We start from the raw sequence: 25,060 nt of genomic DNA, 5'->3' as shown, positions 1-25,060 counted from the left end.
TCCAGTCTAGGGAATATACCTTGGGAAAACTGAAAATCCATAAGACAGAGCCACCCCCAAATTGAGGGCTGCACTGCTTAGAGGAACCTCAACCTGGGTACACCTGAAATATCCCAGGAAATATAAAAATGGTTCCAAACATTGTGGAAGTTATGTACGATGGAATATCCCTCAGCCATGAAATCAATGTCCTAAGACCAGTAGCAGCAAAATGAGTGGATTCAGGTACGATGATTCTAAGTGAAAGAAGTCACACAGAAAAAGAAACTTATCATAAGATATCACTTAGGAAGATCCTGTAAACATGGCTACACATGAACTGAGTTAGGCAAGAGAACAGAGTCTCACATTTAGAAAACACTCCTATGCCTGCTTAAGGGGGAAGGAGACGGGGGGTGATGCATCAAACCAGAGTTTGATATAAGCACAGGTACCGTTCCAAAAACCAACTATGGAATAGACAAGACCTACACCTTCCTCAGTGAAAGGGACTCAAAACCCCATATTTCCCGCAGAGGAATAGATCTGACTAGTAAGAATCTTAAAACCTATGTATTGATATGTCTCCGTAAGGGAATCAAGTGTGTCTAGACTGGCATAAACATGGCAGCGAGAATCAGCTCAAACCCACTCTAAAAAGGAATTTCAAAAACAAAACAAAGAAACAGGGAAATTCTTTACAATTCCTTCAGGGTCTCTGATGCAACCTGGAATGACCCTATCTACAATGACAGCTGGATGTGGCATAAGGCTGGACACTTGGGACTGAGAGGATTGGTGAGATTGGGTGAGCAAATGCAGACCCTTTAAAGCAATAATGCATGGCACCCATTCCATGGGTCCCAGCTCTCCAGGTTGAAGGGAATATTACTAAAGCTATAACATGTACGGGAAACCTAGAGAATGGACACACTGTGAATACGAAAGGTTTCTAAAACTCAACGAAGAGTCCCTCTCGTGGTGCTCCGGTCTGACTTTCCAACTGCTTTCCTATCAATCTCCCAACTTGGAGAGACAGCCCCTTTAAGCTCCTGGTTCGCACAGGTTGCCAATTTGGCAGAGGATGAAAGGGAAGAGGGAGAACCAATGAGAGAGTAGCTGTTAGGCATTTGGATGGGCACATGTCACTCTAATTTCCTGGCAGGAAGAAGAATTAACCAAAGTCTCAGCCACCCACCGGGAACCAGTATAGGTCCTGAACCAAAAGTTTGGACTTGCGTTCAGCTCACAAAAAACGAGTTGAAAAATGGAGCTCAGGGGCACAGCAATTCACAAACTGGCAGAGTAATCAAGGCCAACTATCGTCCAAAAATCTGTTGAGGGAAGGCAACGAGGCGGACTTGAAAGCGAGGCAGAATAGCAGGAAACAGATTTCAAGAGGTACGTTGGAATCGCCTGTAAAGCACAGGAAGAGGGGCACAACTTCGACAATGATGCACTTGGCCAAAAAGGGCGTATGCGTTTTCTCCTGAATATATTCAGGAGAAAACGCATACGCCCTTTTTGGCCAAGCAAGCAAGCGGGCAATGCAAATCTGCACTACAAAGAAGTATCACTTCCCACCGGTCAAAAGGGACATCCACAAAATGTGTAAAAACCAGAAAGGCAAGACAGGCCCTGGAGAACAGGGAGCCTTGTTATGCTGATGGGCGGGATGTAAGTTGCCAACTGCCTCACTGGAGGAGTGCATTGTGTTCCCTAAAACAAGTAAACAACAGAGCTACAGAGCCAAGGGCACGTCCAGTCTAGGGAATATACCTTGGGAAAACTGAAAATCCATAAGACAGAGCCACCCCCAAATTGAGGGCTGCACTGCTTACAGGAACCTCAACATGGGTACACCTGAAATATCGCAGGAAATATAAAAATGGTTCCAAACATTGTGGAACTTACGTACGATGGAATATCCCTCAGCCATGAAATCAATGTCCTAAGACCAGTAGCAGCAAAATGAGTGGATTCAGGTACGATGATTCTAAGTGAAAGAAGTCACACAGGAAAAGAAACTTATCATAAGATATCACTTAGGAAGATCCTGTAAACATGGCTACACATGAACTGAGTTAGGCAAGAGAACAGAGTCTCACATTTAGAAAACACTCCTATGCCTGCTTAAGGGGGAAGGAGAGGGGGGGTGATGCATCAAACCAGAGTTTGATATAAGCACAGGTACCGTTCCAAAAACCAACTATGGAATAGACAAGACCTACACCTTCCTCAGTGAAAGGGACTCAAAACCCCATATTTCCCGCAGAGGAATAGATCTGACTAGTAAGAATCTTAAAACCTATGTATTGATATGTCTCCGTAAGGGAATCAAGTGTGTCTAGACTGGCATAAACATGGCAGCGAGAATCAGCTCAAACCCACTCTAAAAAGGAATTTCAAAAACAAAACAAAGAAACAGGGAAATTCTTTACAATTCCTTCAGGGTCTCTGATGCAACCTGGAATGACCCTATCTACAATGACAGCTGGATGTGGCATAAGGCTGGACACTTGCGACTGAGAGGATTGGTGAGATTGGGTGAGCAAATGAAGACCCTTTAAAGCAATAATGCATGGCACCCATTCCATGGGTCCCAGCTCTCCAGGTTGAAGGGAATATTACTACAGCTATAACATGTACGGGAAACCTAGAGAATGGACACACTGTGAATACGAAAGGTTTCTAAAACTCAACGAAGAGTCCCTCTCGTGGTGCTCCGGTCTGACTTTCCAACTGCTTTCCTATCAATCTCCCAACTTGGAGAGACAGCCCCTTTAAGCTCCTGGTTCGCACAGGTTGCCAATTTCGCAGAGGATGAAAGGGAAGGGGAGAACCAATGAGAGAGTAGCTGTTAGGCATTTGGATGGGCACATGTCACTCTAATTTCCCGGCAGGAAGAAGAATTAACCAAAGACTCAGCCACCCACCGGGAACCAGTATAGGTCCTGAACCAAATGTTTGGACTTGCGTTCAGCTCACAAAAAACGAGTTGAAAAATGGAGCTCAGGGGCACAGCAATTCACAAACTGGCTGAGTAATCAAGGCCAACTATCGTCCAAAAATCTGTTGAGGGAAGGCAAAGAGGCGGACTTGAAAGCGAGGCAGAATAGCAGGAATCAGATTTCAAGAGGTATGTTGGAATCGCCTGTAAAGCACAGGAAGAGGGGCACAACTTCGACAATGATGCACTTGGCCAAAAAGGGCGTATGCGTTTTCTCCTGAATATATTCAGGAGAAAACGCATACGCCCTTTTTGGCCAAGCAAGCAAGCGGGCAATGCAAATCTGCACTACAAAGAAGTATCACTTCCCACCGGTCAAAAGGGACATCCACAAAATGTGTAAAAACCAGAAAGGCAAGGCAGGCCCTGGAGAACAGGGAGCCTTGTTATGCTGATGGGCGGGATGTAAGTTGCCAACTGCCTCACTGGAGGAGTGCATTGTGTTCCCTAAAACAAGTAAACAACAGAGCTACAGAGCCAAGGGCACATCCAGTCTAGGGAATATACCTTGGGAAAACTGAAAATCCATAAGACAGAGCCACCCCCAAATTGAGGGCTGCACTGCTTACAGGAACCTCAACCTGGGTACACCTGAAATATCGCAGGAAATATAAAAATGGTTCCAAACATTGTGGAACTTACGTACGATGGAATATCCCTCAGCCATGAAATCAATGTCCTAAGACCAGTAGCAGCAAAATGAGTGGATTCAGGTACGATGATTCTAAGTGAAAGAAGTCACACAGGAAAAGAAACTTATCATAAGATATCACTTAGGAAGATCCTGTAAACATGGCTACACATGAACTGAGTTAGGCAAGAGAACAGAGTCTCACATTTAGAAAACACTCCTATGCCTGCTTAAGGGGGAAGGAGAGGGGGGGTGATGCATCAAACCAGAGTTTGATATAAGCACAGGTACCGTTCCAAAAACCAACTATGGAATAGACAAGACCTACACCTTCCTCAGTGAAAGGGACTCAAAACCCCATATTTCCCGCAGAGGAATAGATCTGACTAGTAAGAATCTTAAAACGTATATATTGATATGTCTCCGTAAGGGAATCAAGTGTGTCTAGACTGGCATAAACATGGCAGCGAGAATCAGCTCAAACCCACTCTAAAAAGGAATTTCAAAAACAAAACAAAGAAACAGGGAAATTCTTTACAATTCCTTCAGGGTCTCTGATGCAACCTGGAATGACCCTATCTACAATGACAGCTGGATGTGGCATAAGGCTGGACACTAGGGACTGAGAGGATTGGTGAGATTGGGTGAGCAAATGCAGACCCTTTAAAGCAATAATGCATGGCACCCATTCCATGGGTCCCAGCTCTCCAGGTTGAAGGGAATATTACTAAAGCTATAACGTGTACGGGAAACCTAGAGAATGGACACACTGTGAATACGAAAGGTTTCTAAAACTCAACGAAGAGCCCCTCTCCTGGTGCTCCGGTTTGACTTTCCAACTGCTTTCCTATCAATCTCCCAACTTGGAGAGACAGCCCCTTTAAGCTCCTGGTTCGCACAGGTTGCCAATTTGGCAGAGGATGAAAGGGAAGAGGGAGACCCAATGAGAGAGTAGCTGTTAGGCATTTGGATGGGCACATGTCACTCTAATTTCCCGGCAGGAAGAAGAATTAACCAAAGTCTCAGCCACCCACCGGGAACCAGTATAGGTCCTGAACCAAAAGTTTGGACTTGCGTTCAGCTCACAAAAAACGAGTTGAAAAATGGAGCTCAGGGGCACAGCAATTCACAAACTGGCAGAGTAATCAAGGCCAACTATCGTCCAAAAATCTGTTGAGGGAAGGCAACGAGGCGGACTTGAAAGCGAGGCAGAATAGCAGGAAACAGATTTCAAGAGGTACGTTGGAATCGCCTGTAAAGCACAGGAAGAGGGGCACAACTTCGACAATGATGCACTTGGCCAAAAAGGGCGTATGCGTTTTCTCCTGAATATATTCAGGAGAAAACGCATACGCCCTTTTTGGCCAAGCAAGCAAGCGGGCAATGCAAATCTGCACTACAAAGAAGTATCACTTCCCACCGGTCAAAAGGGACATCCACAAAATGTGTAAAAACCAGAAAGGCAAGGCAGGCCCTGGAGAACAGGGAGCCTTGATATGCTGATGGGCGGGATGTCAGTTGCCAACTGCCTCACTGGAGGAGTGCATTGTGTTCCCTAAAACAAGTAAACAACAGAGCTACAGAGCCAAGGGCACTTCCAGTCTAGGGAATATACCTTGGGAAAACTGAAAATCCATAAGACAGAGCCACCCCCAAATTGAGGGCTGCACTGCTTACAGGAACCTCAACCTGGGTACACCTGAAATATCCCAGGAAATATAAAAATGGTTCCAAACATTGTGGAACTTACGTACGATGGAATATCCCTCAGCCATGAAATCAATGTCCTAAGACCAGTAGCAGCAAAATGAGTGGATTCAGGTACGATGATTCTAAGTGAAAGAAGTCACACAGGAAAAGAAACTTATCATAAGATATCACTTAGGAAGATCCTGTAAACATGGCTACACATGAACTGAGTTAGGCAAGAGAACAGAGTCTCACATTTAGAAAACACTCCTATGCCTGCTTAAGGGGGAAGGAGAGGGGGGGTGATGCATCAAACCAGAGTTTGATATAAGCACAGGTACCGTTCCAAAAACCAACTATGGAATAGACAAGACCTACACCTTCCTCAGTGAAAGGGACTCAAAACCCCATATTTCCCGCAGAGGAATAGATCTGACTAGTAAGAATCTTAAAACCTATGTATTGATATGTCTCCGTAAGGGAATCAAGTGTGTCTAGACTGGCATAAACATGGCAGCGAGAATCAGCTCAAACCCACTCTAAAAAGGAATTTCAAAAACAAAACAAAGAAACAGGGAAATTCTTTACAATTCCCTCAGGGTCTCTGATGCAACCTGGAATGACCCTATCTACAATGACAGCTGGATGTGGCATAAGGCTGGACACTTGGGACTGAGAGGATTGGTGAGATTGGGTGAGCAAATGCAGACCCTTTAAAGCAATAATGCATGGCACCCATTCCATGGGTCCCAGCTCTCCAGGTTGAAGGGAATATTACTACAGCTATAACGTGTACGGGAAACCTAGAGAATGGACACACTGTGAATACGAAAGGTTTCTAAAACTCAACGAAGAGTCCCTCTCGTGGTGCTCCGGTCTGACTTTCCAACTGCTTTCCTATCAATCTCCCAACTTGGAGAGACAGCCCCTTTAAGCTCCTGGTTCGCACAGGTTGCCAATTTCACAGAGGATGAAAGGGAAGAGGGAGAACCAATGAGAGAGTAGCTGTTAGGCATTTGGATGGGCACATGTCACTCTAATTTCCCGGCAGGAAGAAGAATTAACCAAAGTCTCAGCCACCCACCGGGAACCAGTATAGGTCCTGAACCAAAAGTTTGGACTTGCGTTCAGCTCACAAAAAACGAGTTGAAAAATGGAGCTCAGGGGCACAGCAATTCACAAACTGGCAGAGTAATCAAGGCCAACTATCGTCCAAAAATCTGTTGAGGGAAGGCAACGAGGCGGACTTGAAAGCGAGGCAGAATAGCAGGAAACAGATTTCAAGAGGTACGTTGGAATCGCCTGTAAAGCACAGGAAGAGGGGCACAACTTCGACAATGATGCACTTGGCCAAAAAGGGCGTATGCGTTTTCTCCTGAATATATTCAGGAGAAAACGCATACGCCCTTTTTGGCCAAGCAAGCAAGCGGGCAATGCAAATCTGCACTACAAAGAAGTATCACTTCCCACCGGTCAAAAGGGACATCCACAAAATGTGTAAAAACCAGAAAGGCAAGACAGGCCCTGGAGAACAGGGAGCCTTGTTATGCTGATGGGCGGGATGTAAGTTGCCAACTGCCTCACTGGAGGAGTGCATTGTGTTCCCTAAAACAAGTAAACAACAGAGCTACAGAGCCAAGGGCATGTCCAGTCTAGGGAATATACCTTGGGAAAACTGAAAATCCATAAGACAGAGCCACCCCCAAATTGAGGGCTGCACTGCTTACAGGAACCTCAACCTGGGTACACCTGAAATATCCCAGGAAATATAAAAATGGTTCCAAACATTGTGGAACTTACGTTCGATGGAATATCCCTCAGCCATGAAATCAATGTCGTAAGACCAGTAGCAGCAAAATGAGTGGATTCAGGTACGATGATTCTAAGTGAAAGAAGTCACACAGGAAAAGAAACTTATCATAAGATATCACTTAGGAAGATCCTGTAAACATGGCTACACATGAACTGAGTTAGGCAAGAGAACAGAGTCTCACATTTAGAAAACACTCCTATGCCTGCTTAAGGGGGAAGGAGAGGGGGGGTGATGCATCAAACCAGAGCTTGATATAAGCACAGGTACCGTTCCAAAAACCAACTATGGAATAGACAAGACCTACACCTTCCTCAGTGAAAGGGACTCAAAACCCCATATTTCCCGCAGAGGAATAGATCTGACTAGTAAGAATCTTAAAACCTATGTATTGATATGTCTCCGTAAGGGAATCAAGTGTGTCTAGACTGGCATAAACATGGCAGCGAGAATCAGCTCAAACCCACTCTAAAAAGGAATTTCAAAAACAAAACAAAGAAACAGGGAAATTCTTTACAATTCCTTCAGGGTCTCTGATGCAACCTGGAATGACCCTATCTACAATGACAGCTGGATGTGGCATAAGGCTGGACACTTGGGACTGAGAGGATTGGTGAGATTGGGTGAGCAAATGCAGACCCTTTAAAGCAATAATGCATGGCACCCATTCCATGGGTCCCAGCTCTCCAGGTTGAAGGGAATATTACTACAGCTATAACATGTACGGGAAACCTAGAGAATGGACACACTGTGAATACGAAAGGTTTCTAAAACTCAACGAAGAGTCCCTCTCCTGGTGCTCCGGTCTGACTTTCCAACTGCTTTCCTATCAATCTCCCAACTTGGAGAGACAGCCCCTTTAAGCTCCTGGTTCGCGCAGGTTGCCTATTTCGCAGAGGATGAAAGGGAAGAGGGAGAACCAATGAGAGAGTAGCTGTTAGGCATTTGGATGGGCACATGTCACTCTAATTTCCCGGCAGGAAGAAGAATTAACCAAAGTCTCAGCCACCCACCGGGAACCAGTATATGTCCTGAACCAAAAGTTTGGACTTGCGTTCAGCTCACAAAAAACGAGTTGAAAAATGGAGCTCAGGGGCACAGCAATTCACAAACTGGCAGAGTAATCAAGGCCAACTATCGTCCAAAAATCTGGTGAGGGAAGGCAACGAGGCGGACTTGAAAGCGAGGCAGAATAGCAGGAAACAGATTTCAAGAGGTACGTTGGAATCACCTGTAAAGCACAGGAAGAGGGGCACAACTTCGACAATGATGCACTTGGCCACAAAGGGTGTATGCATTTTCTCCTGAATATATTCAGGAGAAAACGCATACGCCCTTTTTGGCCAAGCAAGCAAGCGGGCAATGCAAATCTGCACTACAAAGAAGTATCACTTCCCACCGGTCAAAAGGGACATCCACAAAATGTGTAAAAACCAGAAAGGCAAGACAGGCCCTGGAGAACAGGGAGCCTTGTTATGCTGATGGGCGGGATGTAAGTTGCCAACTGCCTCACTGGAGGAGTGCATTGTGTTCCCTAAAACAAGTAAACAACAGAGCTACAGAGCCAAGGGCACGTCCAGTCTAGGGAATATACCTTGGGAAAACTGAAAATCCATATGACAGAGCCACCCCCAAATTGAGGGCTGCACTGCTTACAGGAACCTCAACCTGGGTACACCTGAAATATCCCAGGAAATATAAAAATGGTTCCAAACATTGTGGAACTTATGTACGATGGAATATCCCTCAGCCATGAAATCAATGTCCTAAGACCAGTAGCAGCAAAATGAGTGGATTCAGGTATGATGATTCTAAGTGAAAGAAGTCACACAGGAAAAGAAACTTATCATAAGATATCACTTAGGAAGATCCTGTAAACATGGCTACACATGAACTCAGTTAGGCAAGAGAACAGAGTCTCACATTTAGAAAACACTCCTATGCCTGCTTAAGGGGGAAGGAGAGGGGGGGTGATGCATCAAACCAGAGCTTGATATAAGCACAGGTACCGTTCCAAAAACCAACTATGGAAAAGACAAGACCTACACCTTCCTCAGTGAAAGGGACTCAAAACCCCATATTTCCCGCAGAGGAATAGATCTGACTAGTAAGAATCTTAAAACCTATGTATTGATATGTCTCCGTAAGGGAATCAAGTGTGTCTAGACTGGCATAAACATGGCAGCGAGAATCAGCTCAAACCCACTCTAAAAAGGAATTTCAAAAACAAAACAAAGAAACAGGGAAATTCTTTACAATTCCTTCAGGGTCTCTGATGCAACCTGGAATGACCCTATCTACAATGACAGCTGGATGTGGCATAAGGCTGGACACTTGGGACTGAGAGGATTGGTGAGATTGGGTGAGCAAATGCAGACCCTTTAAAGCAATAATGCATGGCACCCATTCCATGGGTCCCAGCTCTCCAGGTTGAAGGGAATATTACTACAGCTATAACATGTACGGGAAACCTAGAGAATGGACACACTGTGAATACGAAAGGTTTCTAAAACTCAACGAAGAGTCCCTCTCGTGGTGCTCCGGTCTGACTTTCCAACTGCTTTCCTATCAATCTCCCAACTTGGAGAGACAGCCCCTTTAAGCTCCTGGTTCGCACAGGTTGCCAATTTCGCAGAGGATGAAAGGGAAGGGGGAGAACCAATGAGAGAGTAGCTGTTAGGCATTTGGATGGGCACATGTCACTCTAATTTCCCGGCAGGAAGAAGAATTAACCAAAGTCTCAGCCACCCACCGGGAACCAGTATAGGTCCTGAACCAAAAGTTTGGACTTGCGTTCAGCTCACAAAAAACGAGTTGAAAAATGGAGCTCAGGGGCACAGCAATTCACAAACTGGCAGAGTAATCAAGGCCAACTATCGTCCAAAAATCTGTTGAGGGAAGGCAACGAGGCGGACTTGAAAGCGAGGCAGAATAGCAGGAAACAGATTTCAAGAGGTACGTTGGAATCGCCTGTAAAGCACAGGAAGAGGGGCACAACTTCGACAATGATGCACTTGGCCAAAAAGGGCGTATGCATTTTCTCCTGAATATATTCAGGAGAAAACGCATACGCCCTTTTTGGCCAAGCAAGCAAGCGGGCAATGCAAATCTGCACTACAATGAAGTATCACTTCCCACCGGTCAAAAGGGACATCCACAAAATGTGTAAAAACCAGAAAGGCAAGACAGGCCCTGGAGAACAGGGAGCCTTGTTATGCTGATGGGCGGGATGTAAGTTGCCAACTGCCTCACTGGAGGAGTGCATTGTGTTCCCTAAAACAAGTAAACAACAGAGCTACAGAGCCAAGGGCACGTCCATTCTAGGGAATATACCTTGGGAAAACTGAAAATCCATAAGACAGAGCCACCCCCAAATTGAGGGCTGCACTGCTTACAGGAACCTCAACCTGGGTACACCTGAAATATCCCAGGAAATATAAAAATGGTTCCAAACATTGTGGAACTTACGTTCGATGGAATATCCCTCAGCCATGAAATCAATGTCCTAAGACCAGTAGCAGCAAAATGAGTGGATTCAGGTACGATGATTCTAAGTGAAAGAAGTCACACAGGAAAAGAAACTTATCATAAGATATCACTTAGGAAGATCCTGTAAACATGGCTACACATGAACTGAGTTAGGCAAGAGAACAGAGTCTCACATTTAGAAAACACTCCTATGCCTGCTTAAGGGGGAAGGAGAGGGGGGGTGATGCATCAAACCAGAGTTTGATATAAGCACAGGTACCGTTCCAAAAACCAACTATGGAATAGACAAGACCTACACCTTCCTCAGTGAAAGGGACTCAAAACCCCATATTTCCCGCAGAGGAATAGATCTGACTAGTAAGAATCTTAAAACCTATGTATTGATATGTCTCCGTAAGGGAATCAAGTGTGTCTAGACTGGCATAAACATGGCAGCGAGAATCAGCTCAAACCCACTCTAAAAAGGAATATCAAAAACAGAACAAAGAAACAGGGAAATTCTTTACAATTCCTTCAGGGTCTCTGATGCAACCTGGAATGACCCTCTCTACAATGACAGCTGGATGTGGCATAAGGCTGGACACTTGGGACTGAGAGGATTGGTGAGATTGGGTGAGCAAATGCAGACCCTTTAAAGCAATAATGCATGGCACCCATTCCATGGGTCCCAGCTCTCCAGGTTGAAGGGAATATTACTACAGCTATAACGTGTACGGGAAACCTAGAGAATGGACACACTGTGAATACGAAAGGTTTCTAAAACTCAACGAAGAGTCCCTCTCCTGGTGCTCCGGTCTGACTTTCCAACTGCTTTCCTATCAATCTCCCAACTTGGAGAGACAGCCCCTTTAAGCTCCTGGTTCGCACAGGTTGCCAATTTCGCAGAGGATGAAAGGGAAGAGGGAGAACCAATGAGAGAGTAGCTGTTAGGCATTTGGATGGGCACATGTCACTCTAATTTCCCGGCAGGAAGAAGAATTAACCAAAGTCTCAGCCACCCACCGGGAACCAGTATAGGTCCTGAACCAAAAGTTTGGACTTGCGTTCAGCTCACAAAAAACGAGTTGAAAAATGGAGCTCAGGGGCACAGCAATTCACAAACTGGCAGAGTAATCAAGGCCAACTATCGTCCAAAAATCTGGTGAGGGAAGGCAACGAGGCGGACTTGAAAGCGAGGCAGAATAGCAGGAAACAGATTTCAAGAGGTACGTTGGAATCGCCTGTAAAGCACAGGAAGAGGGGCACAACTTCGACAATGATGCACTTGGCCAAAAAGGGCGTATGCGTTTTCTCCTGAATATATTCAGGAGAAAACGCATACGCCCTTTTTGGCCAAGCAAGCAAGCGGGCAATGCAAATCTGCACTACAAAGAAGTATCACTTCCCACAGGTCAAAAGGGACATCCACAAAATGTGTAAAAACCAGAAAGGCAAGACAGGCCCTGGAGAACAGGGAGCCTTGTTATGCTGATGGGCGGGATGTAAGTTGCCAACTGCCTCACTGGAGGAGTGCATTGTGTTCGTAAAACAAGTAAACAACAGAGCTACAGAGCCAAGGGCACGTCCAGTCTAGGGAACATACCTTGGGAAAACTGAAAATCCATATGACAGAGCCACCCCCAAATTGAGGGCTGCACTGCTTACAGGAACCTCAACCTGGGTACACCTGAAATATCCCAGGAAATATAAAAATGGTTCCAAACATTGTGGAACTTACGTACGATGGAATATCCCTCAGCCATGAAATCAATTTCCTAAGACCAGTAGCAGCAAAATGTGTGGATTCAGGTACGATGATTCTAAGTGAAAGAAGTCACACAGGAAAAGAAACTTATCATAAGATATCACTTAGGAAGATCCTGTAAACATGGCTACACATGAACTGAGTTAGGCAAGAGAACAGAGTCTCACATTTAGAAAACACTCCTATGCCTGCTTAAGGGGGAAGGAGAGGGGGGGTGATGCATCAAACCAGAGTTTGATATAAGCACAGGTACCGTTCAAAAAACCAACTATGGAATAGACAAGACCTACACCTTCCTCAGTGAAAGGGACTCAAAACCCCATATTTCCCGCAGAGGAATAGATCTGACTAGTAAGAATCTTAAAACCTATGTATTGATATGTCTCCGTAAGGGAATCAAGTGTGTCTAGACTGGCATAAACATGGCAGCGAGAATCAGCTCAAACCCACTCTAAAAAGGAATTTCAAAAACAAAACAAAGAAACAGGGAAATTCTTTACAATTCCTTCAGGGTCTCTGATGCAACCTGGAATGACCCTATCTACAATGACAGCTGGATGTGGCATAAGGCTGGACACGTGCGACTGAGAGGATTGGTGAGATTGGGTGAGCAAATGCAGACCCTTTAAAGCAATAATGCATGGCACCCATTCCATGGGTCCCAGCTCTCCAGGTTGAAGGGAATATTACTACAGCTATAACATGTACGGGAAACCTAGAGAATGGACACACTGTGAATACGAAAGGTTTCTAAAACTCAACGAAGAGTCCCTCTCGTGGTGCTCCAGTCTGACTTTCCAACTGCTTTCCTATCAATCTCCCAACTTGGAGAGACAGCCCCTTTAAGGTCCTGGTTCGCACAGGTTGCCAATTTCGCAGAGGATGAAAGGGAAGGGGAGAACCAATGAGAGAGTAGCTGTTAGGCATTTGGATGGGCACATGTCACTCTAATTTCCCGGCAGGAAGAAGAATTAACCAAAGACTCAGCCACCCACCGGGAACCAGTATAGGTCCTGAACCAAATGTTTGGACTTGCGTTCAGCTCACAAAAAACGAGTTGAAAAATGGAGCTCAGGGGCACAGCAATTCACAAACTGGCTGAGTAATCAAGGCCAACTATCGTCCAAAAATCTGTTGAGGGAAGGCAAAGAGGCGGACTTGAAAGCGAGGCAGAATAGCAGGAATCAGATTTCAAGAGGTATGTTGGAATCGCCTGTAAAGCACAGGAAGAGGGGCACAACTTCGACAATGATGCACTTGGCCAAAAAGGGCGTATGCGTTTTCTCCTGAATATATTCAGGAGAAAACGCATACGCCCTTTTTGGCCAAGCAAGCAAGCGGGCAATGCAAATCTGCACTACAAAGAAGTATCACTTCCCACCGGTCAAAAGGGACATCCACAAAATGTGTAAAAACCAGAAAGGCAAGGCAGGCCCTGGAGAACAGGGAGCCTTGTTATGCTGATGGGCGGGATGTAAGTTGCCAACTGCCTCACTGGAGGAGTGCATTGTGTTCCCTAAAACAAGTAAACAACAGAGCTACAGAGCCAAGGGCACGTCCAGTCTAGGGAATATACCTTGGGAAAACTGAAAATCCATAAGACAGAACCACCCCCAAATTGAGGGCTGCACTGCTTACAGGAACCTCAACCTGGGTACAACTGAAATATCCCAGGAAATATAAAAATGGTTCCAAACTTTGTGGAACTTACGTTCGATGGAATATCCCTCAGCCATGAAATCAATGTCCTAAGACCAGTAACAGCAAAATGAGTGGATTCAGGTACGATGATTCTAAGTGAAAGAAGTCACACAGGAAAAGAAACTTATCATAAGATATCACTTAGGAAGATCCTGTAAACATGGCTACACATGAACTGAGTTAGGCAAGAGAACAGAGTCTCACATTTAGAAAACACTCCTATGCCTGCTTAAGGGGGAAGGAGAGGGGGGGTGATGCATCAAAACAGAGTTTGATATAAGCACAGGTACGGTTCCAAAAACCAACTATGGAATAGACAAGACCTACACCTTCCTCAGTGAAAGGGACTCAAAACCCCATATTTCCCGCAGAGGAATAGATCTGACTAGTAAGAATCTTAAAACCTATGTATTGATATGTCTCCGTAAGGGAATCAAGTGTGTCTAGACTGGCATAAACATGGCAGCGAGAATCAGCTCAAACCCACTCTAAAAAGGAATTTCAAAAACAAAACAAAGAAACAGGGAAATTCTTTACAATTCCTTCAGGGTCTCTGATGCAACCTGGAATGACCCTATCTACAATGACAGCTGGATGTGGCATAAGGCTGGACACGTGCGACTGAGAGGATTGGTGAGATTGGGTGAGCAAATGCAGACCCTTTAAAGCAATAATGCATGGCACCCATTCCATGGGTCCCAGCTCTCCAGGTTGAAGGGAATATTACTACAGCTATAACATGTACGGGAAACCTAGAGAATGGACACACTGTGAATACGAAAGGTTTCTAAAACTCAACGAAGAGTCCCTCTCGTGGTGCTCCAGTCTGACTTTCCAACTGCTTTCCTATCAATCTCCCAACTTGGAGAGACAGCCCCTTTAAGGTCCTGGTTCGCACAGGTTGCCAATTTCGCAGAGGATGAAAGGGAAGGGGAGAACCAATGAGAGAGTAGCTGTTAGGCATTTGGATGGGCACATGTCACTCTAATTTCCCGGCAGGAAGAAGAATTAACCAAAGACTCAGCCACCCACCGGGAACCAGTATAGGTCCTGAACCAAATGTTTGGACTTGCGTTCAGCTCACAAAAAACGAGTTGAAAAATGGAGCTCAGGGGCACAGCAATTCACAAACTGGCAGAGTAATCAAGGCCAACTATCGTCCAAAAATCTGTTGAGGGAAGGCAACGAGGCGGACTTGAAAGCGAGGCAGAATAGCAGGAATCAGATTTCAAGAGGTATGTTGGAATCGCCTGTAAAGCACAGGAAGAGGGGCACAACTTCGACAATGATGCACTTGGCCAAAAAGGGCGTATGCGTTTTCTCCTGAATATATTCAGGAGAAAACGCATACGCCCTTTTTGGCCAAGCAAGCAAGCGGGCAATGCAAATCTGCACTACAAAGAAGTATCACTTCCCACCGGTCAAAAGGGACATCCACAAAATGTGTAAAAACCAGAAAGGCAAGGCAGGCCCTGGAGAACAGGGAGCCTTGTTATGCTGATGGGCGGGATGTAAGTTGCCAACTGCCTCACTGGAGGAGTGCATTGTGTTCCCTAAAACAAGTAAACAACAGAGCTACAGAGCCAAGGGCACTTCCAGTCTAGGGAATATACCTTGGGAAAACTGAAAATCCATAAGACAGAGCCACCCCCAAATTGAGGGCTGCACTGCTTACAGGAAGCTCAACCTGGGTACACCTGAAATATCCCAGGAAATATAAAAATGGTTCCAAACATTGTGGAACTTACGTACGATGGAATATCCCTCAGCCATGAAATCAATGTCCTAAGACCAGTAGCAGCAAAATGAGTGGATTCAGGTACGATGATTCTAAGTGAAAGAAGTCACACAGGAAAAGAAACTTATCATAAGATATCACTTAGGAAGATCCTGTAAACATGGCTACACATGAACTGAGTTAGGCAAGAGAACAGAGTCTCACATTTAGAAAACACTCCTATGCCTGCTTAAGGGGGAAGGAGAGGGGGGGTGATGCATCAAACCAGAGTTTGATATAAGCACAGGTACGGTTCCAAAAACCAACTATGGAATAGACAAGACCTACACCTTCCTCAGTGAAAGGGACTCAAAACCCCATATTTCCCGCAGAGGAATAGATCTGACTAGTAAGAATCTTAAAACGTATATATTGATATGTCTCCGTAAGGGAATCAAGTGTGTCTAGACTGGCATAAACATGGCAGCGAGAATCAGCTCAAACCCACTCTAAAAAGGAATTTCAAAAACAAAACAAAGAAACAGGGAAATTCTTTACAATTCCTTCAGGGTCTCTGATGCAACCTGGAATGACCCTATCTACAATGACAGCTGGATGTGGCATAAGGCTGGACACTTTGGACTGAGAGGATTGGTGAGATTGGGTGAGCAAATGCAGACCCTTTAAAGCAATAATGCATGGCACCCATTCCATGGGTCCCAGCTCTCCAGGTTGAAGGGAATATTACTAAAGCTATAACGTGTACGGGAAACCTAGAGAATGGACACACTGTGAATACGAAAGGTTTCTAAAACTCAACGAAGAGCCCCTCTCCTGGTGCTCCGGTTTGACTTTCCAACTGCTTTCCTATCAATCTCCCAACTTGGAGAGACAGCCCCTTTAAGCTCCTGGTTCGCACAGGTTGCCAATTTGGCAGAGGATGAAAGGGAAGAGGGAGAACCAATGAGAGAGTAGCTGTTAGGCATTTGGATGGGCACATGTCACTCTAATTTCCCGGCAGGAAGAAGAATTAACCAAAGTCTCAGCCACCCACCGGGAACCAGTATAGGTCCTGAACCAAAAGTTTGGACTTGCGTTCAGCTCACAAAAAACGAGTTGAAAAATGGAGCTCAGGGGCACAGCAATTCACAAACTGGCAGAGTAATCAAGGCCAACTATCGTCCAAAAATCTGTTGAGGGAAGGCACCGAGGCGGACTTGAAAGCGAGGCAGAATAGCAGGAAACAGATTTCAAGAGGTACGTTGGAATCGCCTGTAAAGCACAGGAAGAGGGGCACAACTTCGACAATGATGCACTTGGCCAAAAAGGGCGTATGCGTTTTCTCCTGAATATATTCAGGAGAAAACGCATACGCCCTTTTTGGCCAAGCAAGCAAGCGGGCAATGCAAATCTGCACTACAAAGAAGTATCACTTCCCACCGGTCAAAAGGGACATCCACAAAATGTGTAAAAACCAGAAAGGCAAGACAGGCCCTGGAGAACAGGGAGCCTTGTTATGCTGATGGGCGGGATGTAAGTTGCCAACTGCCTCACTGGAGGAGTGCATTGTGTTCCCTAAAGCAAGTAAACAACAGAGCTACAGAGCCACGGGCACTTCCAGTCTAGGGAATATACCTTGGGAAAACTGAAAATCCATGAGACAGAGCCACCCCCAAATTGAGGGCTGCACTGCTTACAGGAACCTCAACCTGGGTACACCTGAAATATCCCAGGAAATATAAAAATGGTTCCAAACATTGTGGAACTTACGTACGATGGAATATCCCTCAGCCATGAAATCAATGTCCTAAGACCAGTAGCAGCAAAATGAGTGGATTCAGGTACGATGATTCTAAGTGAAAGAAGTCACACAGGAAAAGAAACTTATCATAAGATATCACTTAGGAAGATCCTGTAAACATGGCTACACATGAACTGAGTTAGGCAAGAGAACAGAGTCTCACATTTAGAAAGCACTCCTATGCCTGCTTAAGGGGGAAGGAGAGGGGGGGTGATGCATCAAACCAGAGTTTGATATAAGCACAGGTACCGTTCCAAAAACCAACTATGGAATAGACAAGACCTACACCTTCCTCAGTGAAAGGGACTCAAAACCCCATATTTCCCGCAGAGGAATAGATCTGACTAGTAAGAATCTTAAAACCTATGTATTGATATGTCTCCGTAAGGGAATCAAGTGTGTCTAGACTGGCATAAACATGGCAGCGAGAATCAGCTCAAACCCACTCTAAAAAGGAATTTCAAAAACAGAACAAAGAAACAGGGAAATTCTTTACAATTACTTCAGGGTCTCTGATGCAACCTGGAATGACCCTATCTACAATGACAGCTGGATGTGGCATAAGGCTGGACACTTGGGACTCAGAGGATTGGTGAGATTGGGTGAGCAAATGCAGACCCTTTAAAGCAATAATGCATGGCACCCATTCCATGGGTCCCAGCTCTCCAGGTTGAAGGGAATATTACTACAGCTATAACATGTACGGGAAACCTAGAGAATGGACACACTGTGAATACGAAAGGTTTCTAAAACTCAACGAAGAGTCCCTCTCCTGGTGCTCCGGTCTGACTTTCCAACTGCTTTCCTATCAATCTCCCAACTTGGAGAGACAGCCCCTTTAAGCTCCTGGTTCGCACAGGTTGCCAATTTCGCAGAGGATGAAAGGGAAGAGGGAGAACCAATGAGAGAGTAGTTGTTAGGCATTTGGTTGGGCACATGTCACTCTAATTTCCTGGCAGGAAGAAGAATTAACCAAAGTCTCAGCCACCCACCGGGAACCAGTATAGGTCCTGAACCAAAAGTTTGGAGTTGCGTTCAGCTCACAAAAAACGAGTTGAAAAATGGAGCTCAGGGGCACAGCAATTCACACACTGGCAGAGTAATCAAGGCCAACTATCGTCCAAAAATCTGGTGAGGGAAGGCAACGAGGCGGACTTGAAAGCGAGGCAGAATAGCAGGAAACAGATTTCAAGAGGTACGTTGGAATCGCCTGTAAAGCACAGGAAGAGGGGCACAACTTCGACAATGATGCACTTGGCCAAAAAGGGCGTATGCGTTTTCTCCTGAATATATTCAGGAGAAAACGCATACGCCCTTTTTGGCCAAGCAAGCAAGCGGGCAATGCAAATCTGCACTACAAAAAAGTATCACTTCCCACCGGTCAAAAGGGACATCCACAAAATGTGTAAAAACCAGAAAGGCAAGACAGGCCCTGGAGAACAGGGAGCCTTGTTATGCTGATGGGTGGGATGTAAGTTGCCAACTGCCTCACTGGAGGAGTGCATTGTGTTCCCTAAAACAAGTAAACAACAGAGCTACAGAGCCAAGGGCACTTCCAGTCTAGGGAATATACCTTGGGAAAACTGAAAATCCATAAGACAGAGCCACCCCCAAATTGAGGGCTGCACTGCTTACAGGAACCTCAACCTGGGTACACCTGAAATATCCCAGGAAATATAAAAGTGGTTCCAAACATTGTGGAACTTACGTATGATGGAATATCCCTCAGCCATGAAATCAATGTCCTAAGACCAGTAGCAGCAAAATGAGTGGATTCAGGTACGATGATTCTAAGTGAAAGAAGTCACACAGGAAAAGAAACTTATCATAAGATATCACTTAGGAAGATCCTGTAAACATGGCTACACATGAACTGAGTTAGGCAAGAGAACAGAGTCTCACATTTAGAAAACACTCCTATGCCTGCTTAAGGGGGAAGGAGAGGGGGGGTGATGCATCAAATCAGAGTTTGATATAAGCACAGGTACCGTTCCAAAAACCAACTATGGAATAGACAAGACCTACACCTTCCTCAGTGAAAGGGACTCAAAACCCCATATTTCCCGCAGAGGAATAGATCTGACTAGTAAGAATCTTAAAACCTATGTATTGATATGTCTCCGTAAGGGAATCAAGTGTGTCTAGACTGGCATAAACATGGCAGCGAGAATCAGCTCAAACCCACTCTAAAAAGGAATTTCAAAAACAAAACAAAGAAACAGGGAAATTCTTTACAATTCCTTCAGGGTCTCTGATGCAACCTGGAATGACCCTATCTACAATGACAGCTGGATGTGGCATAAGGCTGGACACGTGCGACTGAGAGGATTGGTGAGATTGGGTGAGCAAATGCAGACCCTTTAAAGCAATAATGCATGGCACCCATTCCATGGGTCCCAGCTCTCCAGGTTGAAGGGAATATTACTACAGCTATAACATGTACGGGAAACCTAGAGAATGGACACACTGTGAATACGAAAGGTTTCTAAAACTCAACGAAGAGTCCCTCTCCTGGTGCTCCAGTCTGACTTTCCAACTTCTTTCCTATCAATCTCCCAACTTGGAGAGACAGCCCCTTTAAGGTCCTGGTTCGCACAGGTTGCCAATTTCGCAGAGGATGAAAGGGAAGGGGAGAACCAATGAGAGAGTAGCTGTTAGGCATTTGGATGGGCACATGTCACTCTAATTTCCCGGCAGGAAGAAGAATTAACCAAAGACTCAGCGACCCACCGGGAACCAGTATAGGTCCTGAACCAAATGTTTGGACTTGCGTTCAGCTCACAAAAAACGAGTTGAAAAATGGAGCTCAGGGGCACAGCAATTCACAAACTGGCAGAGTAATCAAGGCCAACTATCGTCCAAAAATCTGTTGAGGGAAGGCAACGAGGCGGACTTGAAAGCGAGGCAGAATAGCAGGAATCAGATTTCAAGAGGTATGTTGGAATCGCCTGTAAAGCACAGGAAGAGGGGCACAACTTCGACAATGATGCACTTGGCCAAAAAGGGCGTATGCGTTTTCTCCTGAATATATTCAGGAGAAAACGCATACGCCCTTTTTGGCCAAGCAAGCAAGCGGGCAATGCAAATCTGCACTACAAAGAAGTATCACTTCCCACCGGTCAAAAGGGACATCCACAAAATGTGTAAAAACCAGAAAGGCAAGGCAGGCCCTGGAGAACAGGGAGCCTTGTTATGCTGATGGGCGGGATGTAAGTTGCCAACTGCCTCACTGGAGGAGTGCATTGTGTTCCCTAAAACAAGTAAACAACAGAGCTACAGAGCCAAGGGCACGTCCAGTCTAGGGAATATACCTTGGGAAAACTGAAAATCCATAAGACAGAGCCACCCCCAAATTGAGGGCTGCACTGCTTACAGGAAGCTCAACCTGGGTACACCTGAAATATCCCAGGAAATATAAAAATGGTTCCAAACATTGTGGAACTTACGTACGATGGAATATCCCTCAGCCATGAAATCAATGTCCTAAGACCAGTAGCAGCAAAATGAGTGGATTCAGGTACGATGATTCTAAGTGAAAGAAGTCACACAGGAAAAGAAACTTATCATAAGATATCACTTAGGAAGATCCTGTAAACATGGCTACACATGAACTGAGTTAGGCAAGAGAACAGAGTCTCACATTTAGAAAACACTCCTATGCCTGCTTAAGGGGGAAGGAGAGGGGGGGTGATGCATCAAACCAGAGTTTGATATAAGCACAGGTACGGTTCCAAAAACCAACTATGGAATAGACAAGACCTACACCTTCCTCAGTGAAAGGGACTCAAAACCCCATATTTCCCGCAGAGGAATAGATCTGACTAGTAAGAATCTTAAAACGTATATATTGATATGTCTCCGTAAGGGAATCAAGTGTGTCTAGACTGGCATAAACATGGCAGCGAGAATCAGCTCAAACCCACTCTAAAAAGGAATTTCAAAAACAAAACAAAGAAACAGGGAAATTCTTTACAATTCCTTCAGGGTCTCTGATGCAACCTGGAATGACCCTATCTACAATGACAGCTGGATGTGGCATAAGGCTGGACACTTTGGACTGAGAGGATTGGTGAGATTGGGTGAGCAAATGCAGACCCTTTAAAGCAATAATGCATGGCACCCATTCCATGGGTCCCAGCTCTCCAGGTTGAAGGGAATATTACTAAAGCTATAACGTGTACGGGAAACCTAGAGAATGGACACACTGTGAATACGAAAGGTTTCTAAAACTCAACGAAGAGCCCCTCTCCTGGTGCTCCGGTTTGACTTTCCAACTGCTTTCCTATCAATCTCCCAACTTGGAGAGACAGCCCCTTTAAGCTCCTGGTTCGCACAGGTTGCCAATTTGGCAGAGGATGAAAGGGAAGAGGGAGAACCAATGAGAGAGTAGCTGTTAGGCATTTGGATGGGCACATGTCACTCTAATTTCCCGGCAGGAAGAAGAATTAACCAAAGTCTCAGCCACCCACCGGGAACCAGTATAGGTCCTGAACCAAATGTTTGGACTTGCGTTCAGCTCACAAAAAACGAGTTGAAAAATGGAGCTCAGGGGCACAGCAATTCACAAACTGGCAGAGTAATCAAGGCCAACTATCGTCCAAAAATCTGTTGAGGGAAGGCAACGAGGCGGACTTGAAAGCGAGGCAGAATAGCAGGAATCAGATTTCAAGAGGTATGTTGGAATCGCCTGTAAAGCACAGGAAGAGGGGCACAACTTCGACAATGATGCACTTGGCCAAAAAGGGCGTATGCGTTTTCTCCTGAATATATTCAGGAGAAAACGCATACGCCCTTTTTGGCCAAGCAAGCAAGCGGGCAATGCAAATCTGCACTACAAAGAAGTATCACTTCCCACCGGTCAAAAGGGACATCCACAAAATGTGTAAAAACCAGAAAGGCAAGGCAGGCCCTGGAGAACAGGGAGCCTTGTTATGCTGATGGGCGGGATGTAAGTTGCCAACTGCCTCACTGGAGGAGTGCATTGTGTTCCCTAAAACAAGTAAACAACAGAGCTACAGAGCCAAGGGCACGTCCAGTCTAGGGAATATACCTTGGGAAAACTGAAAATCCATAAGACAGAGCCACCCCCAAATTGAGGGCTGCACTGCTTAGAGGAACCTCAACCTGGGTACACCTGAAATATCCCAGGAAATATAAAAATGGTTCCAAACATTGTGGAACTTACGTACGATGGAATATCCCTCAGCCATGAAATCAATGTCCTAAGACCAGTAGCAGCAAAATGAGTGGATTCAGGTACGATGATTCTAAGTGAAAGAAGTCACACAGGAAAAGAAACTTATCATAAGATATCACTTAGGAAGATCCTGTAAACATGGCTACACATGAACTGAGTTAGGCAAGAGAACAGAGTCTCACATTTAGAAAACACTCCTATGCCTGCTTAAGGGGGAAGGAGAGGGGGGGTGATGCATCAAACCAGAGTTTGATATAAGCACAGGTACGGTTCCAAAAACCAACTATGGAATAGACAAGACCTACACCTTCCTCAGTGAAAGGGACTCAAAACCCCATATTTCCCGCAGAGGAATAGATCTGACTAGTAAGAATCTTAAAACGTATATATTGATATGTCTCCGTAAGGGAATCAAGTGTGTCTAGACTGGCATAAACATGGCAGCGAGAATCAGCTCAAACCCACTCTAAAAAGGAATTTCAAAAACAAAACAAAGAAACAGGGAAATTCTTTACAATTCCTTCAGGGTCTCTGATGCAACCTGGAATGACCCTATCTACAATGACAGCTGGATGTGGCATAAGGCTGGACACTTTGGACTGAGAGGATTGGTGAGATTGGGTGAGCAAATGCAGACCCTTTAAAGCAATAATGCATGGCACCCATTCCATGGGTCCCAGCTCTCCAGGTTGAAGGGAATATTACTAAAGCTATAACGTGTACGGGAAACCTAGAGAATGGACACACTGTGAATACGAAAGGTTTCTAAAACTCAACGAAGAGCCCCTCTCCTGGTGCTCCGGTTTGACTTTCCAACTGCTTTCCTATCAATCTCCCAACTTGGAGAGACAGCCCCTTTAAGCTCCTGGTTCGCACAGGTTGCCAATTTGGCAGAGGATGAAAGGGAAGAGGGAGAACCAATGAGAGAGTAGCTGTTAGGCATTTGGATGGGCACATGTCACTCTAATTTCCCGGCAGGAAGAAGAATTAACCAAAGTCTCAGCCAGCCACCGGGAACCAGTATAGGTCCTGAACCAAAAGTTTGGACTTGCGTTCAGCTCACAAAAAACGAGTTGAAAAATGGAGCTCAGGGGCACAGCAATTCACAAACTGGCAGAGTAATCAAGGCCAACTATCGTCCAAAAATCTGTTGAGGGAAGGCACCGAGGCGGACTTGAAAGCGAGGCAGAATAGCAGGAAACAGATTTCAAGAGGTACGTTGGAATCGCCTGTAAAGCACAGGAAGAGGGGCACAACTTCGACAATGATGCACTTGGCCAAAAAGGGCGTATGCGTTTTCTCCTGAATATATTCAGGAGAAAACGCATACGCCCTTTTTGGCCAAGCAAGCAAGCGGGCAATGCAAATCTGCACTACAAAGAAGTATCACTTCCCACCGGTCAAAAGGGACATCCACAAAATGTGTAAAAACCAGAAAGGCAAGACAGGCCCTGGAGAACAGGGAGCCTTGTTATGCTGATGGGCGGGATGTAAGTTGCCAACTGCCTCACTGGAGGAGTGCATTGTGTTCCCTAAAGCAAGTAAACAACAGAGCTACAGAGCCAAGGGCACTTCCAGTCTAGGGAATATACCTTGGGAAAACTGAAAATCCATGAGACAGAGCCACCCCCAAATTGAGGGCTGCACTGCTTACAGGAACCTCAACCTGGGTACACCTGAAATATCCCAGGAAATATAAAAATGGTTCCAAACATTGTGGAACTTACGTACGATGGAATATCCCTCAGCCATGAAATCAATGTCCTAAGACCAGTAGCAGCAAAATGAGTGGATTCAGGTACGATGATTCTAAGTGAAAGAAGTCACACAGGAAAAGAAACTTATCATAAGATATCACTTAGGAAGATCCTGTAAACATGGCTACACATGAACTGAGTTAGGCAAGAGAACAGAGTCTCACATTTAGAAAGCACTCCTATGCCTGCTTAAGGGGGAAGGAGAGGGGGGTTGATGCATCAAACCAGAGTTTGATATAAGCACAGGTACCGTTCCAAAAACCAACTATGGAATAGACAAGACCTACACCTTCCTCAGTGAAAGGGACTCAAAACCCCATATTTCCCGCAGAGGAATAGATCTGACTAGTAAGAATCTTAAAACCTATGTATTGATATGTCTCCGTAAGGGAATCAAGTGTGTCTAGACTGGCATAAACATGGCAGCGAGAATCAGCTCAAACCCACTCTAAAAAGGAATTTCAAAAACAGAACAAAGAAACAGGGAAATTCTTTACAATTCCTTCAGGGTCTCTGATGCAACCTGGAATGACCC

Source organism: Mesoplodon mirus, assembly GCF_964341445.2.
Source record: "Mesoplodon mirus genome assembly, chromosome: 10".
Lineage (NCBI taxonomy): Eukaryota > Metazoa > Chordata > Mammalia > Artiodactyla > Ziphiidae > Mesoplodon > Mesoplodon mirus.
The sequence above is the reverse complement of the archived record's forward strand: the minus strand, read 5'-3'. Positions refer to the sequence as shown.